General features: G+C 35.9%; 1 long non-coding RNA gene across 1 annotated transcript; it reads right to left on the minus strand.

Moving 5' to 3' along the window:
• Positions 1-737: 737 nt before the first annotated feature.
• On the minus strand, positions 738-9,440 carry LOC131171410 (uncharacterized). Its single transcript, XR_009142103.1, has 3 exons — positions 9,428-9,440; positions 8,640-8,696; positions 738-1,029 (listed from the first exon to the last, which is right to left on the minus strand). It is a non-coding gene; the product is annotated as an uncharacterized LOC131171410 (long non-coding RNA).
• Positions 9,441-20,410: the final 10,970 nt, after the last annotated feature.

The raw sequence follows: 20,410 nt of genomic DNA on the forward strand, positions 1-20,410 counted from the left end.
GTGGAGCACCACGGGGATGCACGTAGCTCTACACAATAATCTCATGTCGGTACTGTAATCTGCAGCTTACAGAGCAGACATTGAGAACATTGTATAGTTACTATGATACGTCCTGACAGACTAGGTCTCCTAATCTCTTATCTCTCTTGAATATACTATTATCATAAAATTACTCTAACTGGGTCATCCACTAATGACTGTCAGCAATGGCATCCTCATCCTTATCTAGGGCAACTGTACTTTCAAGACTCACCTTTATGTACCCGTGCCTAGCACTAAATAGGCACAACACTTAGACTCATACTGATAGAAATATAGTGTTTCTTGGAGTACGTATCCTCATGATAGACCTCAACATGTCTGCTAACTCTATTTCACCTTTCTATGTATTCCACGAAAATCAAGACACTAACTGAGGCACTTTTATATTTCCCGAGGTATAACGCAGAATCTAGAAACAAAGAATTACAGAAAAGACAAAACAGAATCCTATACTCCGCATGTAACATCCTAACAAGACTCCTTTTTACACTCCCAATTATATTATTTCCCATGAATCTAGAGCCTAAGCTCTGATACCAACTTTGTCATGACCCAACCTATGGGCCGGACCGGCACTAGGACCTGGGCCAGCTTAAAGCCCCCGAGGCCCATAGTAAGCCTAACTATTCCTCAAATCCATAACCAGGCCCACAATTTAGGCCCAATATGCACATAAAATAATTTAAATTAAACTGTTATAATTATATTTTGAGCCAACTTAACCCAGAAATTTTCAGAAACTAAAATCAGGGGAGCCCAGCTCAACCCTGTTACCTCATTTACAAACTGTTTAAATACCATACAAATCTTCATTTATTAATTTCAAAAATTTAAATTAACACAATTTCTAACAAGGTCCACACTATTACTAACACATGCGGAGTTCTAGATTTTAAATTTAGAAAAGATAGTAAAACAATTAAATAATCGACGTTAAACCTGCGAGGAAGAAAACAGGTTGCTCTGTAAAATAACTCCTCCTGTGGCCTGGAAAAATATTGAACAGGAATGAGCGTTCGACTCAGAGAGTAAAATATCAATTTTAACCATAATCTCTATAACTATCTAAAACTAATGCACCCTGTAGAGTGAAATGCAACATCAACAATAATTTCACATCATAACAGCAAAAAGGTAATTTGGAGCACTCACACACCCAATAATAGCAATCATAATATATGGGAGCTGATCCCCTATACAGCTCTCTTAAATCCAACTCGTGCAATGAAGAACTCGACTTCCACTTAATAACCAAATCGGGGTCCCAATGAAGAACTCAAGCCGTGTCTACCCCGAAGGACCGGGTCCCAGCAAAGATCTCAAGCCGTGTCTACCCATCCTATCCATAGCCAACACCACATCACACGCACGCACACTGCTCCAATTTACCACAACAACATCCACGGCACTTTAACAGTTATGAATGCAACATAAATCGTGCCTAGAGTTTAACTACATAAATATATGCATATAAGTGATGCATGGGCATGCTTGAACAAATAATAATATCGAAATTATAATTAAAATTAATATTTTACTCACAGTACACCGATGACTATTGTGGCTGCTAGATGCAGAAAAATAGCTGATCTCAATCACCTAATAATTAAATTATAAATTTATTAGTACTAAGTTAGAATAAAACTCTAAAGAGGCAATAGACAGCCTAATTTATGCCGGAAATCCGACAGAGTTTCCCCTATGCCTGGGACCTACCCAACCTGCAAAAAGGCTCAAATAACACTTCTAAATGCAACTCATATCTCATCATTATTATATGGCCCCTCCTGGGCCCTCCAAACCAAGCAATACTCAAAACCTTAAAAATTACGTTTTAGTCCCTATAATTGATATTTTGTAAAAATTCACTCAAACATGCTCTAAAAATTCTAAAATTTTGTCCCGCAGTCCTTAATAATATTATAAGGCTATTGCAAAATGAATTGTAATTTTCTAATCACCCATGAATGTTTTATTCAAGAATTTTACTCGATTCCATAAGTTTCCAACATCTAACATATTCTTAATTCAACCCAATTCAATATTCACATATTTAAACCTCCATCCTCAAGCTTCAACCAATTATATAAAATTTAAATATCTTAATTTCAAATAATCTTATATGCCCATATGCTAAAAATCTAACTAAAATCTATCTATATTTTTTAAAAATATTCTACAATCACTCAAAAATTCAACAAACACCATAGAATATCTCCAAATAATTTTACTTTCATCATATATTTTTCTTAGAATTTTTTCTCCAATTTTTTCTGTTTAAGAAACACTGTATTTATGCTCCACAGACAGAGAAATAATAAAAATTGTCTTACCCGAAGTTTATCTGCGTCTCAAAAATTTCAAAAATTTATGAGGAAGCCTCTGAAAGTTGAATCATCTCCATAGCCCACCGGAGCCACCGCCGGAACCACCGCGCACGGTGGTCGGCTGCCGATCGCCGGTGACATTTGCCGGATCTGATCATACCACCATGTTCCTCTCCTCCTCCTCAGTCCATAGGTGGTCTCGGATCGTCGATCCAACGGTCGGATAGTCGTAGATCTGACGAAAAAGCTTGAAAAACCCAAAACTTCTCTCCTCCATATCTCACTCATCCGACCTCCATTTGCTGCAAAATTGGTATCAAAAGAAAGCTCTCGAAACAAGCTTTCCAACGCCACCTGAATCGCCTTGATCGGACGTCGGATGAAGCTGGAATCGCCCCGGAAAGCCGCTGCCCACTATGCACGCGTTTTCTCTCTCTTCTCCTCTGCCGCCGCTTCGTGGTTCTGCTGTCGCCGAGGGTTGCCGCCGTGGGGAGCCGCTTGGGAGGTCGCCATGGTCACCAAGAAAGAAAGAAGAAAAGAAAGGGAGGAGAGGAGAGAAGGGAAATGGGGGTCCTCCTCGCTTTTTGAATTTTTTTAATAAAGTTGGCCGTGACAAAGGGAAACCCATCACACGCCAAAATCCCATCATTTTTTTTTTCTGGTTGTTACATTTTTCCCCCCTTAAAAAAAATTCGTCCTCGAATTTTCGAATAAACAAAGAAATAAAGGAAAGAAGATTATTAGAACAAGTGCAATCATTACTCCTTCAGCTATGCAGAGATTGGTAAAACATTTATTCTTCAAACTCTTCGTATATTATATATGACATTCTACCGCTCTCTGATTCTACTATAGTGTCCTATTTGTCATCATCTCTTTCTAGAGGGCTTTTATCTTGTAACTATTTATTGACCATTTTTCTAACATTTCAAGTATTCGCTATACCTCACTGTTCTTGACTTGATGTCTCATAACTTCAATCAACTTTGGTGCTTACCTCACTTTTATTACGCCCCAACATGTCTCTTGGTGATTTCAGTCCTCATTCCTTTGTTTCAATAATCTATGTTTCTCCAATGACATAACTTATGTTCCTTATTCCACGGTATCCTATGAGTAGCTTTCCTGTAGCACCTAATCTAGGCATATTGTTCGAGATCTTCACTCTTCTTATGACCTCAGTGGTCAATACCTATAAATCTTCTCACTCCCATGATACTTCAAATTTTTTTTTTTTTTTTTTTTGTCATCACTAAGGTACTTAGACCAACCTCTATCCATCTTATGTAACTAGTCAGGTAGGGTCTCCTCCAATGGCCAAGTGTATCATTTATCAACATTGGAAAGTAAACTCGGTCTCTCCTTCTAGGTAACAAAAGTGTTTATATTCCCTGACAACTCAATCCAATGCGACTTTATCAATTCTCACTCCTTCGCTGGAATGAAAATATTTAGACTTCTTCCTATAGCTTCTTAGTATGTGGCCTACTTCTGACACATTGGCACTCAGATCGAGGCTCTATTACTCCTTTAATCTATCATCTCATAATAACTTATTTTAAACATCTCTTAGTGTGTTCCTAGCATACCTATTCCTCCTTATCCTCATCATTATAACTAGCTCTACCAAGCTTTCTTCCTATCCTTTGGATCTTATCCACTTCCTTTTCCTATTTCTGCTATTGTTGATATTTTTTCAACTTGCTGCAATTATTCCTAAATCTTAATCCTATTTCACCCTTACACCTTTTACTTCAAAAATGTCCATCCCATCATCAACTTTAACTTTCACTTTATTTCTTAGTCTTATCTTGATTACTAGTTCTATTACTTCGGGAATTCTAACCTTACGATTTACTTCTACTAGCACATTCTTCACCTTATGTAACACTTATAATTACCCATAGAAATTTCTTTTTGTATCTCCTTTTCCCAACTTACCTATCAGAACATTATCATTCCCTACCACCCTTAGTAGGAAATTGCTCATCCTGGATGGATAGGAGCTCCAGAAACTATAAGTTCTATATGAACTAACACGGCTGTGGAAAATGTGTGACACGCCTTAATTCTAAACAAAATACTTTATGTGTTCATTCTCCTTAATATAATCACATATACTGCCTATAGCTTTCCAAACTTCAGCCTCAACATTTCCCATTAGCAACAATTTCATCTATTGAAACTCATCCATAATTAATATTCCCTCCAGCTCATAGTTTAAAATAGCTGCAAGCCTTAGTAGCTAACTCAATTTAACTCCTGTCATTACTCTGATCATCCTTTCATACTTAACACTAGGTATGCACTTACTGTCATTCTCATATCAGGAAATTGTGTATGAATTGGTGCCTACCAAACTCTCAAATAACTAAGTCTCCTTGACTCAGTCTCTGTTCCTTATATAACCCTCTAGAACCAATAACACGAGCTAAACTTGAAAAGAAAGAAAAATATCCTCTTATATTTGGTCTTTCTCTTCAAATTTCATCATCTCCTAGCACAATTGTGCTCTACCTATAAGATATCATCTGCATGAACCCTTTACCGTACCATTGTCCTTCCTGACATAATATTTTTATAATTTATTAACTTTACTTATACTCAACTTATGATTCATATCCATCATCGTTTATATTGTGCCCTTAACTTTTGTTAAATTCTGAAAGATTTCTCTTACTAATAGATTCTTCCAACACTAATTCTACCCTTATCTATGGTCATTAATTTGATCCTTGAACTTTCTAGTGATTTATAACCACCCATACTTATCACTTCTCATTCTACTCCTACTGTTGTTCTGTCGTTATTGCTTCACTGCAAAGTGATTTTGTTGGTCACACTAAAAATGTTTGCCTGACCTTCATAATGAACCTCTAACTACCTTCTCACTATCTCAAAAGTCTAACCTAAAGCCTATGTGTCATTATTTATAATTCTTTCCACTCATCATACCTATTTGATCCCTTAGATTGACTTTTATTCAACTTATTACTTACTAACTTCTTTTTCTCTGTCTAATTAGATAGTCCGCAATACCATCGCACACCTTCTAGCTTTTGCTCATTATTATTGTATTCCTCGCCTAATCTTCTTGATACTGTTAACTAGTTAAAAGAATCTTGCCCCATTGCTCTTCACTTCACTTTAGAAATAGGGAATAAATAAAGTATGATCCAATCATATAACTCCAAGCTCTATATTTTAGCCCTTGGTACTACCTCAACTACATAATGCTATGAGTATCACATTACTAGATTCCATACCTTCATCACTATTCTCACTAATGTGTTCCCATTTTGGGTTCTGCATCCTTGTCATTTACCTTGCCAATAATAACACTTAGCCTACCCTATATCTTAACTTTGTTCCTTTTATTACGCGCCCTTCAGGTTGTCCTTTCATTCATTTCCTTTGTCTTACCCAAAATAGAACTTGACTATTCTATCCTTGGTTCCATTCTTCTTCCTAACGTGACAGCTGTACTTGCTGACTATATCTTTCAGAGTCTCTACCACGTTATCACATATCTGTGCTACTCAGATTTGGTCCTTTGACCATTCTAGCTAGTACTTCCACTGGCATTTAGATTATATTGCATCTGTAATCAATTGTCCAAACTTTCATTCTGCACTTTTTCTATCCATTGACCTTCTGTGATTTATCTTTGCTAATTTATTACTCTTAACACTATCATAATTAGATTATACTATTGTTTTGAACAATACGAAGTTAGAAAGGAACTCAGGAAATTGCAGTCATACCTTTATCGTATGATTTCTATTCTTATCTTTTAGCTTACATAACACCCTTACTACCTCAAGAACTGATTCTGCAGTAATTTTATTTATTTGTTGTTATTATTATTATTATTATTATTATTATTATTATTATTATTATTATTATTATTATTATTATTATTATTATTATTATTATTATTATTATTCATGTTTACTCAATTAGCCAAAACTTAAGATTCCGGGCACCCAAACCCGTCATCCAATTCAAAGGATTTACATCCATCGTGATCTGATTATACATGACTCCTATAATGGAACTTGTATCCTCTGCAGGATACCCCAGCCAACTACTCTCTACCACACTCAATAGTCCCATTTGGGGCACTATTTTGTTGGTCACCATTATTAGTAATAACCTTTGATCCCTTCTGAAAAGATAGGACTATACCCTAACTTACTGCAACAAAGGTACTACATTTACCACCTTGCCCAAATCATGTCAAATTAATGACTCTCCTATCATATCATAGCTCTGTGAATCATCAATTCATAGTTTCGACCTCCCCTAGGTAGTAGGGTTGTACTTTACACCTTGCTAATACACACAAGGTATCCTATTCGCACTAAGTTCTAAGCAAAACATCTATCGTTCTGCAAAAACCATCCAAAATTCCATACCGAAGACTAGATGGTCTCACTCTATAGGTGTCACCTTTACTTTGCAACTAGTCCGAAACCTCTGGTCTGATGGCAACTCTTAATGCAACTCTAGCTCATGCTAGGGTAACTGAGTCACTGACTCTAGTTACCACCCAACTGTGACCTTTCGATATTCTAGCTCTAGATCCCTAACCAGGAGTTCGCAACTCCTCTGCAGATATAAAACTCTGTTCTAGCATAACTGTACCAAAACAGAGGCCATCCGTAAACACCCTCATTGTGGAGCACCACGGGGATGCACGTAGCTCTACACAATAATCTCATGTCGGTACTGTAATTTGCAGCTTACAGAGCAGACATTGAGAACATTGTATAGTTACTACGATACGTCCTGACAGACTAGGTCTCCTAATCTCTTATCTCTCTTGAATCTACTATTATCATAAAATTACTCTAACTGGGTCATCCACTAATGACTGCCAGCAGTGGTATCCTCATCCTTATCTAGGGCAACTGTACTTTCAAGACTCACCTTTATGTACCCGTGCCTAGCACTAGATAGGCACAACACTTAGACCCATACTGATAGAAATATAGTGTTTCTTGGAGTACGTATCCTCATGATAGACCTCAACATGTCTGCTCACTCTATTTCACCTTTCTATGTATTCCACGAAAATCAAGACACTAACTGAGGCACTTTTATATTTCCCGAGGTATAACACAGAATCTAGAAACAAAGAATTACAGAAAAGACAAAACAGAATCCTATACTCCGCATGTAACATCCTAACAAGACTCCTTTTTACACTCCCAATTATATTATTTCCCATGAATCTAGAGCCTAAGCTCTGATACAAACTTTGTCACGACCCAACCTATGGGCCGGACCGGCACTAGGATCTGGGCCAGCTTAAAGCCCCCGAGGCCCGTAGTAAGCCTAACTATTCCTCAAATCCATAACCAGGCCCACAATTTAAGCCCAATATGCACATAAAATAATTTAAATTAAACTGTTATAATTATATTTTGAGCCAACTTAACCCAGAAATTTTCAGAAACTAAAATCAAGGGAGCCCAGCTCAACCCTGTTACCTCATTTACAAACTGTTTAAATACCATACAAATCTTCATTTATTAATTTCAAAAATTTAAATTAACACAATTTCTAACAAGGTCCACACTATTACTAACACATGCGGAGTTCTAGATTTTAAATTTAGAAAAGATAGTAAAACAATTAAATAATCGACGTTAAACCTACGAGGAAGAAAACAGGTTGCTGTGTAAAATAACTCCTCCTATGGCCTGGAAAAATATTGAACAGGAATGAGCGTTCGACTCAGAGAATAAAATATCAATTTTAACCATAATCTCTATAACTATCTAAAACTAATGCACCCTATAGAGTGAAATGCAACATCAACAATAATTTCACATCATAACAGCAAAAAGGTAATTTGGAGCACTCACACACCCAATAATAGCAATCATAATATATGGAGCCGATCCTATACTGATTCTCTTAAATCCAACTCGTGCCAAGAACTCACTCGGACTTCCACTTAATAACCAAATCGGGGTCGGTGAAGAACTCAAGCCATGTCTACCCGAAGGACCGGTCCCAAATGAAGATCTCAAGCCGTGTCTACCGGTCCTATCCACAGCCAACACCACATCACACGCACGCCAACGCACGCACACTGCTCCAAATTACCACAACAACATCCACGGCACTTTAACAGTTATGAATGCAACATAAATCGTGCCTAGAGTTTAACTACATAAATATATGCATATAAGTGATGCATGGGCATGCTTGAACAAATAATAATATCAAAATTATAATTAAAATTAATATTTTACTCACAGTACACCGATGACTATTGTGGCTGCTGGATGCAGAAAAATAGCTGATCTCGATCACCTAATAATTAAATTATAAATTTATTAATACTAAGTTAGAATAAAACTCTAAAGAGGCAATAGACAGCCTAATTTATGCCGGAAATCCGACAGAGTTTCTCCTATGCCTGGGACCTACCCAACCTGCAAAAAGGCTCAAATAACACTTCTAAATTCAACTCATATCTCATCATTATTATATGGCCCCTCCTGGGCCCTCCAAACCAAGCAATACTCAAAACCTTAAAAATTACTTAGTCCCTATAATTGATATTTTGTAAAAATCCACTCAAACATGCTCTAAAAATTCTAAAATTTTGTCCCGCAGTCCTTAATAATATTATAAGGCTATTGCAAAATGAATTGTAATTTTCTAATCACCCATGAATGTTTTATTCAAGAATTTTACTCGATTCCATAAGTTTCCAACATCTAACATATTCTTAATTCAACCCAATTCAATATTCACATATTTAAACCTCCATCCTCAAGCTTCAACCAATTATATAAAATTTAAATATCTTAATTTCAAATAATCTTATATGCCCATATGCTAAAAATCTAACTAAAATCTATCTATATTTTTTAAAAATATTCTACAATCACTCAAAAATTCAACAAACACCATAGAATATCTCCAAATAATTTTACTTTCATCATATATTTTTCTTAGAATTTTTTCTCCAATTTTTCCTGTTTAAGAAACACTGTATTTATGCTCCACAGACAGAGAAATAATAAAAATTGTCTTACCCGAAGTTTATCTCGTGTCTCAAAATTTCAAAATTTATGAGGAAGCCTCGAAGTTGAATCATCTCCATAGCCCACCGAGCCACTGGAACCATCACAAGACGGTGGCCGCAGTCGCCGCGACATTTTCCGGATCTGATTATACCACGATGTTCCTCTCCTCTTCCTCAGTCCATAGGTGGTCTCGGATCGCCGATCCAACGGTCGGATCGTCAGAATCGACGAAAAAGCTTGAAAACCCGAAACTTCTCTCCTCCATATCTCACTCATCCGACCTCCATTTGCTGCAAAATTGGTATCAAAAGAAAGCTCGGAACAAGCTTTCAAATGCCACCTGAATCGCTCGACGGACGTCGATGAAGCCGGAATCGCACGAAAGCCGCCCATCGTGGCGCAGATTTTCTCTCTCTTCTCCCTCTCTTGCCACCGTTTCTGGTGGTTCTGGCTGTCGCCGGAGGGTCGCCGGCCGGGTGGGGAGCCTCTTGGGAGGTCGCGCGGCCGGTCACCGGAGAAAGAAAGAAGAAGAAGAAGAAAGGGGAGGAGAGGAGAGAAGGGAAAATGGGGGGGGGGGTGGGGTTCCTCCTCCTGTTTTTGAATTTTTTTTTTTTTTTAATAAAAAGCTTACTGTGACCCACTGTCACACGCCAAAATCCCATCATTTTTTTTTTTTTTCTGGTTGTTACATTTAAATTATGTAAAGGAGGAATCATTATTTAATATAAAGTAAGAAAACAAATTCTATGAAGTATTATATAAGAAAATTAAGTTTGTGTTAGGGTATTGCACATTTGAGGGTATTTATTTATGGCTTTTCTATATAAATACTTAGCTAATTTATAATATATATATATTTGTAAATAAATAATTAATAAAATTAATATAAATTAAAATTTTAATCTTATAAATCTTATTTCAAATGAAATTCTAATAATAAAAAAATAATATTAATCTTATTATATAAAAATTTTATCTCTCACATGTATTTATGATTAAACTATTTATGTCATTTAGGTCTATTTATAATAAATAAAATATTTTGTGTGATAGGTTACGTTAATGATATACTTATTTAATTTAAGGTAATAAATTTTGACACAATCTCTGAGATCAAATTTAATTTATTCTATCCACAGTGATAAATAATTCATTTTAACCCCAAGAAACTTTAAAATACCCAAACCTAAATGGCCCAAAATCAAACCATTGAGATCAACCCAATGACTTGATATGAAATTGAGAGATTTAGAGATCAACTCATTTTTAGTAAAAAGTTAAATTAATAAAATCAAATTTTATGATAAAAATTAATATTTTGACCAAAATGACTTGCAATTAATTCAAATTAACTTTAAATTCTTTATTTATAGCAAATTGATGGCTAATTGAAATTAACCCACAACTAGAAATAATTTAAGCCATCCAAGTTGACTTATTTGCCATCTTTAATATCAGCCACGGGATAAAATTACACTTAATTTGAAAATTTTAGTCTAAATTATTAAGTTAAAGCACTCATTAAAACATAATCACACAGAAACATTTAATTTTTTTATAATTAGATTTTTTATTTAATTTACAAACCCATAAAAAAATATATCATTTATTTATTTGTAACTCTTGAGCCTTATAAAGATTTTCCTTATCGACATGCATCCATCCTTCTCATACAACTATAGGCTTTATAGATGTTTGACTTTTTTACTGCACAATAAATGTTTGACTTTGGTTCTTCATCAACCCCGATGGGATCATCTTCTTCCATGTTTACAATTCCAAGACAATATCAAAGTCAAACTATCTGGGAATTTTGTCCATTTGACTTTTGTCAATCCAATTTTGTTTCATTAAAAAAATAGGAGTAATTTTTATAATTATCCCTAAATTTTACTTTCTTTGTTTAATTTTAATTTTATACTTAAAAAATCCCTAATTTTAATTTTTCTTTTATAAAAATTTCCTCAGCCTGATGTAGTAAAAATATTAAAATTATTTTTTTATCCTTTTTCTCTCATACAAAAAATAATATGAGTTCAATCATTATCTGGATTTAATCTAAAGTTTAATTTATTGATTTGGATGGAGTGGGTTCATTATGTGAACTGAAGGAAGGATGTTGGGTATTCAAGGAGAGGGGATGGGTCATAGGCAGTGAAATGGAGCAGAGCAAAAATGCTATAGGAAGGTGTTTTCTGACAATCTTAATAGAAGTTAGGCAGAAGATGGATTTTTTCTCTACTTATCTCTATGAAGTTGAAAATTCATTGTTCTTTACATTGACATTCAAAGTAATTTTCCATCCCATTGAGCCATTTCAAGTGCTCAGGGGTCATGATCAACAATAATCTAGTAGGGTTTTTTATAAATATCTAATTTCTAGTCTAAAAGTATTTCACCCATTACCTTCTTTATCAACTGTTCAGCTACTAATCTCAATTTTTTATTATTTTTTTTAAATAAATCTTTATCTTTTTATCTAATTCTTTCCTATGTGGACTATTTAGAGTGGCCACTAGTGAACATTTTTACTGATAATTATCTTTTTAAAACATATCTATGTCTGTCTTCGGTCTATTCTTATTGATATATGTAAGTTTAGTCTCCTCTATTTATTGTCTCCTCCATTGTGAGGAATTTTTTTTTCTTTTTTGATCATGAAGTAGAAGTTGCTAGGTATTTTATTTTGTTATTTGGGTAGGAATACAATGATAGGAAGTATAAATGGTAAATTACCACTGAGTAGAGTAAATTTTCCGTTAAATTGGCAAATTAAATGCTCTATCAATACAATCAAATTCTTCATATCAAGATAATTGATATTATATTTTGTATAAGTAATTTTTAAAATTTTTTTTTATATAAAATTGTAATAATATGAATTTTTTTTTACTTCAAATCTATATTTTGTTTCCATGAAAGCTCTATATTTTTTTACTTCAAATACTTATACATATATATAATATAAATACATATGATTAGTTTAACATTACAAATAAATAATGAAAAATATTTTTCATACACAAAATATTTTTCATGAAACAAATGAAGTTTTAGATATATTTGTTTTTTCTTATAGTTAATTTCGATTGAAATTTGAACTTATTGATTTTACCATTCTAAATACATTTTAATGCATTGAATTAAATCTCATTAGTATATTTATGCATTTGTTATTATATTCATAATTTTTTGAAATTAAAGTTTCTTTTGTTTCATGGACAATAATTTTTATATAGAAAAAATATTTTGTAAAATAAATTTTTTTATGAAAATATTTTTTGTTATTTTGTTATAATATTAAACTAATTATATGTGATTATATTGTATGTATATAAGTGTTTTCATATTTTAATAAAATTAGCAAAGTTCAACAAATAAAAAATAACTTTCTCATTCCTTAAAAATTACTTAGTTTTCCTTTTGATCAGGAAAATATTTTTCAGCAATCTATTTTTTGAGTGCCCTAAACGTTAAAATTAAATATGTAAAATATTTTTTTAAAAAATATTTTTTATGAAATAAACAAAGCGTAAATTTGATATGCGGAGTAATTTCTAATTTTATATATATATATATATATATATAATGTAATGATTTTGTTCATAATTTTATAAAAAAAATCATAAATATTTAAAATACTTACTACATAAAATTTATCATTATATATTTTAAACAAAAATTATATTGCTATTTTATACTATTTTTATTATTCAACTTAAAATCTCTTAATGAAAAATCCCATTAATCCTTAGTTGCTTACTGTGTCCTATTGAAGGCATAATTATAATCCTCACCTAGGGTTCAAGAAGGTAGCTTAAATAATTAATTACAATTGAAAAACTTTCTATTGGAATTCTCATTTACTTCCATCACATTGAAGAAAGAATATTATATCAAGCAATTCATTGAGTGAGCTGAGCTTTAGTCAACAAAGATGGTTTTGAAATTTAATGTTTTATTTAATGAATTAATCCATTTATGGAAATATATTGTTTATATATAGACATATAAATGAGTTTTAATGCAATTTTTAAATTATACCCTAATAATAAAAAAAATTGTGACAACTAATACCCTTACCTTATTAACTCTTTTGGATTAAAGAACTTAAACCAACTTTTAGCAATCATAAATTGATTGAGAGAAATATGAAAAAATTAAAATTAAAATAATCATAATTAAAAAATAAAAAATTGAAATATTTAAAAAATTTTATCACTTTATTTTTTAAGTATTTTATTTTATCATTGTTATAAAAAACTTTATTAAAATAAAATTACACTTTTATTTCATATATTATCTTTAATTTAAGAAAAGAAAAAAAACCTTTTCCCCCTCCTTTTATCTATAAATAGTGCAATATTGCTATTGTGTTAATGCCTAGTATCATTGAGTGAATACTTAAGTATTTTAGTTAATAAAAATAATAAAATTCATTAAAAAAATAGGGCATCAATAATAGATTAATGAATCTGTCACTAAATTCATTATAAAATAAAAATCAGCGACAGATTAATTATTTATTTTGTCGTTAATTCGTCACTGAAATTTATTACTAATGAGATTTTCAATGACAATAATTTGTCGCTAATCCATAGCCAATTCAAAAAAATTAACTTTTAGTAATGGATTTTAATCCGTTACTAAAACCCTCATCATTAAAGTATCGGCGACAGATTAGTAAAATATCAATTATGGATCTGTTGTTAATTTATCGCTAATCAATATTTTTATGATGAAATTTTAATTCATCATTAAATTTATTTTTAATAATTGTGTTTTTTTAGTGATTATTCTTGCTTTGAATGTGGATATGGATTTTAATGAATAATATAAGAATAATAAAGAAAATATGGCAGTTAAGGATAATAAACAGACTATTATGACATTTGGTCTTGCACTGAATATAAAATACCTACTAGAATATGCTCAACTGGACTTTTCTTTGACTTTGTTTTTATTTTATCATATAGTATTTTATTAATTTTAGTACATTAAATTAATATGTTTATCCTCTGTGAAATATTATTATTAGAGTTATTATTAAAAAAAATTCTTTAAATATGTTAGAGATTATTAAAAATTATTTATACAAATTTTAAAATAATTAAATAAATTTTAAATTTTCAAATTAAAAAAAAAAATCAAATTAACCATATATGTAAAATTTTATAACATTGATGTTGATATTTGCCAGATATATATGTATTTATTTATCTATCAATATATAATATTGTAACACCCCAAAATTTTAAATTTTATGAGCATTTTTGGTATTTTAATTTTATTTAAATTTTAGGAATTTTTTTGAGATTTTTCGGATTTTAAAAATCGGGTTCGATTTTCCGAAAATATAAACTTTGATGATTTTTAAAAATTAATTTAAAGACCACGTGGCAAAACTAAAAATATATTTGGAGTCTACGTATTTTTCTGAGTTTTCTGAAATTTTTTCGAAATTTTTGGACCTCGTTTTCGGTCCCGAGGCAGAGTAAAAATTCAAAATTTTGTATCTTGAATCGGACCGGCCGAATCGGACCGGTCGAATCGGACCGGCCTTTTCTTTTTCTTCCGTCTTCCGCTCGCGCGCGTCGACCTCTCTCCCTTCTCTCTCTCTTTCTCTCCTCCGCCTCGCAATGGCGACCACCTCCCCCTGCCTCCCCACCTCGCTGGCGCCGACCTCCAGCCTCCCGGCCGGCCGCCCAAACGGTCGAACGCGGCAACGCCTCCTGCGCGCGACGTTTCAACTTCCCCGGCCAAAATCCGGCCGATCCGGCCACCAATTGGACCGGGTCTTGTGTTTAAAATCATCTACTTGACGAGAGCTTTCCATAGACACCAAGAACACCGAAATCCATCGAGCGGTTTGTCCGATTTTTGCTCGGGAAGTTTTTAGCTCATTTCGACTTTTGGGCTAGATTTCTCGAAAATTGTGAATCCCACGAGAAAACCGAGAGCACCAGCACGCTCCACTCGTCGAGAGCTTCACGGCGACATAAATTTTGAATTTTTCTGACACCGTTTTTTGGTGGGTCCCACGAAACTTCGCAGTGTTTTTCCGAGCATTTAATGAGTTTAGAAAATTCTAAAAAATTTATGTACTAACCCCCGTGTTATGGGCTTCATGTAGGTATCCTCAATTCGCGGAAATTCGACAGTTGTCCGGGTTTGTGAATTTCCGCGATGCACTGCACAGGAAAAGTCCCGAATTGGATCGAGGTTTTGGCTACCCCATTGTCGACGCCCCAGCGCCCCCTCAAGTCGGAATCGGCAAAGGTAAACCCGAACCTTGCTTTTTCGTAATTTTCTAGTGCTTAAATAGGATTAAAAATCCATAAAATATTCGTGGTAGCTTAGAAAATTATGATTCTTTTTGCAATAGCCTACTAATATTGCTAAGGACCGCAGGGCAAAGTTTTAGAATTTTTAGAACTTGTTTGGGCAGTTTTTGCAAAAATGATCAATTATAAGGACTAAATTGAAATTTTACATATTGTGATGGATGATTTGATGGGCGGGAGGGGCTGTGTGATGTGATTGAGTTGTGGATATATGGATTGTGAGTATAGAAGTGTGTTTTGAGCCCTTTTGCAGGTTGGGTAGGTCCTAGGTATAGGGGAGACTCTGCCGGATTTTCGGCACGACTTAGGACGTAATTGGTCTTTTCTTGATTTGTATTGAGTCATTTGTATTAAATAAATGTAATGTAATTGTCAGGTGAGCCGGGACAGCCTTCTTCCTCCGCCCAGCCGCCACAGTGACCATTGTTAAGTCTGTGAGTAAAATATTAATTTTAATTGTAATTTCGATATTATTATATGTTCAAGCATGCCCATGCATCACTTATATGCATATATCTATGTAGATAAACTCTAGGCACGATTTATGTTACATTCATAACTGTTAGTGTGCCATGGATGTTGTTGTGGTAATTATGGATAGGACGGGTAGACACGGCTTGAGATCTTCGCTGGGACCCAATCCTTCGGGGTAGACACGGCTTGAGTTCTTCGCTGGGACCCCGATTTGGTTATTAAGTGGAAGTCCGAGCTGAGTTCTTCGCTGGCACCAGGTTGGATTTAAGAGAGCTGTATAGGGGATCAGCTCCCATATATTATGATTGATGTTACAGGGTGCGTGAGTGCTCCAAATTACCTTTTTGCTGTTATGATGTGAAAATATTGTTGATGTTGCATTTCATTCCACAGGTTGCATTAGTTTTAGATAGTTATAGAGATTATGGTTAAAATTGATATTTTACTCTCTGAGTCGAACGCTCACTCCTGTTCAATATTTTTCCAGGCCACAGGAGGATATTTTTGAGGTTAACCTGCTTTCTTCCTCGCAGGTCGATTATTAATGTTTGTATAAACTTGTTAAATCTTAGAATTTCCGCATGTGTTAGAAATGTTTATTTGATTTGGGTCTGTAACCTAAATTATTATTTTGGACCTGTAAACTTAATATTCTATGCATGTTTGATGGATTGGATGAGGGAGCTGAGCTCCCATTTATTTTTATGCTGATGAGTATGTGGAGGGTGAGCTGAGCTCCCCAATTGAGTATTTATTGTGTTTACAGGTCGGGTGAGTCGAAAACTCCCCGTTGGAAAGTCCATTTTATGGCCGGACTCTGTCCATTTGGTTTCTTGAATTTGGGCCCAAATGGGCCTTAGAGTTGGGATTAATGAATAGTTAGGCTTACTACGGGCCTCGGGGGCTTTAGGCCGGCCCAGGTCCTAGTGCCGGTCCGGCCCATAGGTTGGGTCGTGACAAATGTGGTATCAGAGCTTAGGCTCCAGATTCTTAGGGAATGTTTGTCTAAAATGTTGAGAAGAGTCTAATAGGAGTCACATGCGGAAAGTAGGGTCCACATTCGTCTTGCATTGTCATCTTTGCTTCTAGTCTCTGCTTCATATATTGTGTGTAAATATGAGTCTATAGAGCTGTGTAATGTGCAGTTTTGAATTTTGTGGGCTAATGCTGCTGAATTTCAGGAAAATGCGTAGAAGCAGGAGAGCTGCCACTGCACCAGAACCAGATGTGCCTGACGAGGTGTCAGCACAGGATGAGGCACCTGCCCCGAGGAGGCGGGGTAGGAGGCCTAGAGCTGCTCAAGTAGAAGAGCAGCTGCCAACAGTTCAGGATCAGTCTTTCATGGCACAGGGTCCTATGGACCCCATGGCAGCTACTCTAGCTGGGTTACAGAGGACCATCGATATGATGGCGCAGTATATGGTCCACCCTCCACAGCAGCAGCAGTCCACCGCACCAAGAGGAGAACCTTACAAACAGATCATAAATTTTAAGAAGTTGGTGCCTGGTACTTATAAGGTGTCAGACGATGCATATCGGTTTTTGGATTCCTGCAGACAGGCAGGAACATAATTGCAGTTGACTGATAGAAGACTAATAGAGTGTATGCAGCATGTCATGGGGCCTATGCCTAGACAATGGATGAATAAATACGTGTTACCTCGGATGGAGGGTTTGTCATGGGTTCAGTTTGTGGAACTGTTCATCAATCGGTTTGTGCCAGAAAGTTTTAGAGATCAGAAACAGTGGGCCTTTGAGGCCTTAAGACAGAATGGCAGGTCTGTAGATGAATATGCTACAGAATTTCTGGAATTGAGCAGATATGCCCCTACAGCAGTAGCTACAGAAACTATGAAGGTGAAGAGATTCCTAAAGGGGCTTGACAGGAGGTATGCAAACCTGGCCATGATGTCTGATCAGTCTTTTGACGTGGTAGTTGATCGAGCCAGACAGATAGAGATTAGCTATGCTGTGGATGACAGCGGAAGGGCAAAGAAAAACAGAGCAGAGGGTTCTTCAGGTGTTCCCCACATGGCTACTACAGACAGTGGTGGCCAAACTAATTACAGAGGAAGAAGCAGGAATAAGAGAAGTGGTTTCAGACACAAATCCCGAGGATTCAGACCAGGGTACGGATCCAGCAGTGGTAACAGTTCAGGGTACAGCAGTTCTGGGTCTGGTTCAGGATCCTCCTTGGCACCTTGTGCACAGTGTGGAAGAGGACATTCAGGACCTTGTATGATGGGTTCAGGAGTATGCTTCAGGTGTGGCCAACCAGGTCACTTTGCTAGGGAATGCCCCGTGTTCAGCGAGCCACAGATGGGGTCACAAGGTTCTGTTGCAAATGTTCCTCGACAGTTGTATCCTGGTGCTTCCAGCATGGCAGGCAGTCAGTTCAGTGGCCAACAGGGCCGAGGACAAGGGGGACGTGGATTTGGAGGCAGATCAGGAGGTAGAAGTCAGTATCAGGGTTCTGCCACTCAGGGTAGGGGTCAAGCTCGGGTTTTCACCCTGACCCACCAGGATGCTCAGGCTTCAAATGCAGTTGTGGCAGGTATTCTTCTGGTCTGTTCCTATGAAGCTCGTGTTTTGATAGATCCGGGTGCTACGCACTCATTTGTCTCCCCTGTGTTTGCCATGAGGTTGGGTAGAAACCCTACAACTTTAGAGTGCCCTTTGTCGGTAGCTACCCCGCTTAGTGACAACATAGATGTAGATATGGTTTTTCCGGGTAGCCCAGTGGTAGTGGATGGAAAGATCCTTCCAGCAGACTTGGTTCCTCTACCAGTAATGGATTTTGATGTAATTTTGGGGATGGATTGGTTGGCAACTCATTATGCCACCTTAGACTGCAGGAACAAAAAGGTGTATTTCCACATACCTGGTGTGGAAGAATTTAGTTTTGATGGTGACAGGAGCGTGGCTCCATATAATTTGGTGTCAGCAATTAGTGCTAGAAAAATGTTGAGGCGTGGATGCCAAGGGTATTTGGCATTGGTGAGAGATACATCTGTAGAAGGTGTTAGCATGGAAAATGTTCCTGTTGTCAGAGAATTTATGGATGTCTTCCCAGAGGAGCTTCCAGGGTTGCCACCAGGAAGGGAAATAGAGTTTTGCATTGATGTTGTGCCGAGTACAAATCCCATATCCATGCCACCTTACAGGATGGCACCAGCAGAATTGAAAGAGCTGAAGGAGCAACTACAGGAGCTTTTGGACAAGGGTTTCATACGGCCGAGCACTTCACCCTGGGGCGCTCCTGTGCTATTTGTGAGAAAGAAGAATGAGTCATTGAGGTTGTGTATTGACTACAGACAGTTGAACAAGGTGACTGTGAAAAACAAGTATCCACTTCCTCGGATCAATGATCTGTTTGATCAGCTCCAAGGGGCTAGATTCTTTTCCAAGATAGACTTGCGATCAGGCTACCATCAGTTGAGAATCAGGAATGAGGACGTGTCCAAAACGGCATTTAGGACAAGATATGGTCATTATGAGTTCTTGGTGATGTCTTTTGGACTCACTAATGCACCAGCAGCCTTCATGGACTTGATGAACAGAGTGTTCAAGCCATTTTTGGACCGTTTTGTCATCGTATTCATAGATGACATTTTGGTATACTCTCGGACCGAGGAAGAACACGTGTGACACTTGAGAATGGTGTTGCAGACTTTGAGGGAGCACCAGCTATATGCTAAATTTTCAAAATGTGAATTTTGGCTAGAAAGCATCTCATTCTTGGAACACGTGGTTTCTAGTGACGGCATTCAAGTGGATCCCAAGAAAATTGAAGTCAGAATCGATTGGCTTAGGCTGCTTGATCACCGAGGTGCGAAGTTTTCTGGGTTTAGCTGGCTACTACAGGCGCTTTGTGCAAGATTTTTCCAGGGTAGCGGCTCCCTTGACTAAGTTAACTCGGAAGAATGTTCCATTCATTTGGACAGATGACTATGAGAAGAGTTTCCAGAAGCTAAAGGAGTGTCTAACCACCGCCCCTGTGTTGACACTACCTATGAGTGGTGAAGGATACACCGTGTACTGTGACGCCTCCAGAGTTGGCCTAGGGTGTGTTTTGATGCAGAATGGAAAAGTAGTGGCTTATGCTTCAAGGAAGCTGAAGAGGCATGAGCAGAACTACCCCACCCATGACTTGGAAATGGCCGGCTGTAGTCTT

The sequence above is a fragment of the Hevea brasiliensis genome, chromosome 12 (assembly GCF_030052815.1).
Source record: "Hevea brasiliensis isolate MT/VB/25A 57/8 chromosome 12, ASM3005281v1, whole genome shotgun sequence".
Lineage (NCBI taxonomy): Eukaryota > Viridiplantae > Streptophyta > Magnoliopsida > Malpighiales > Euphorbiaceae > Hevea > Hevea brasiliensis.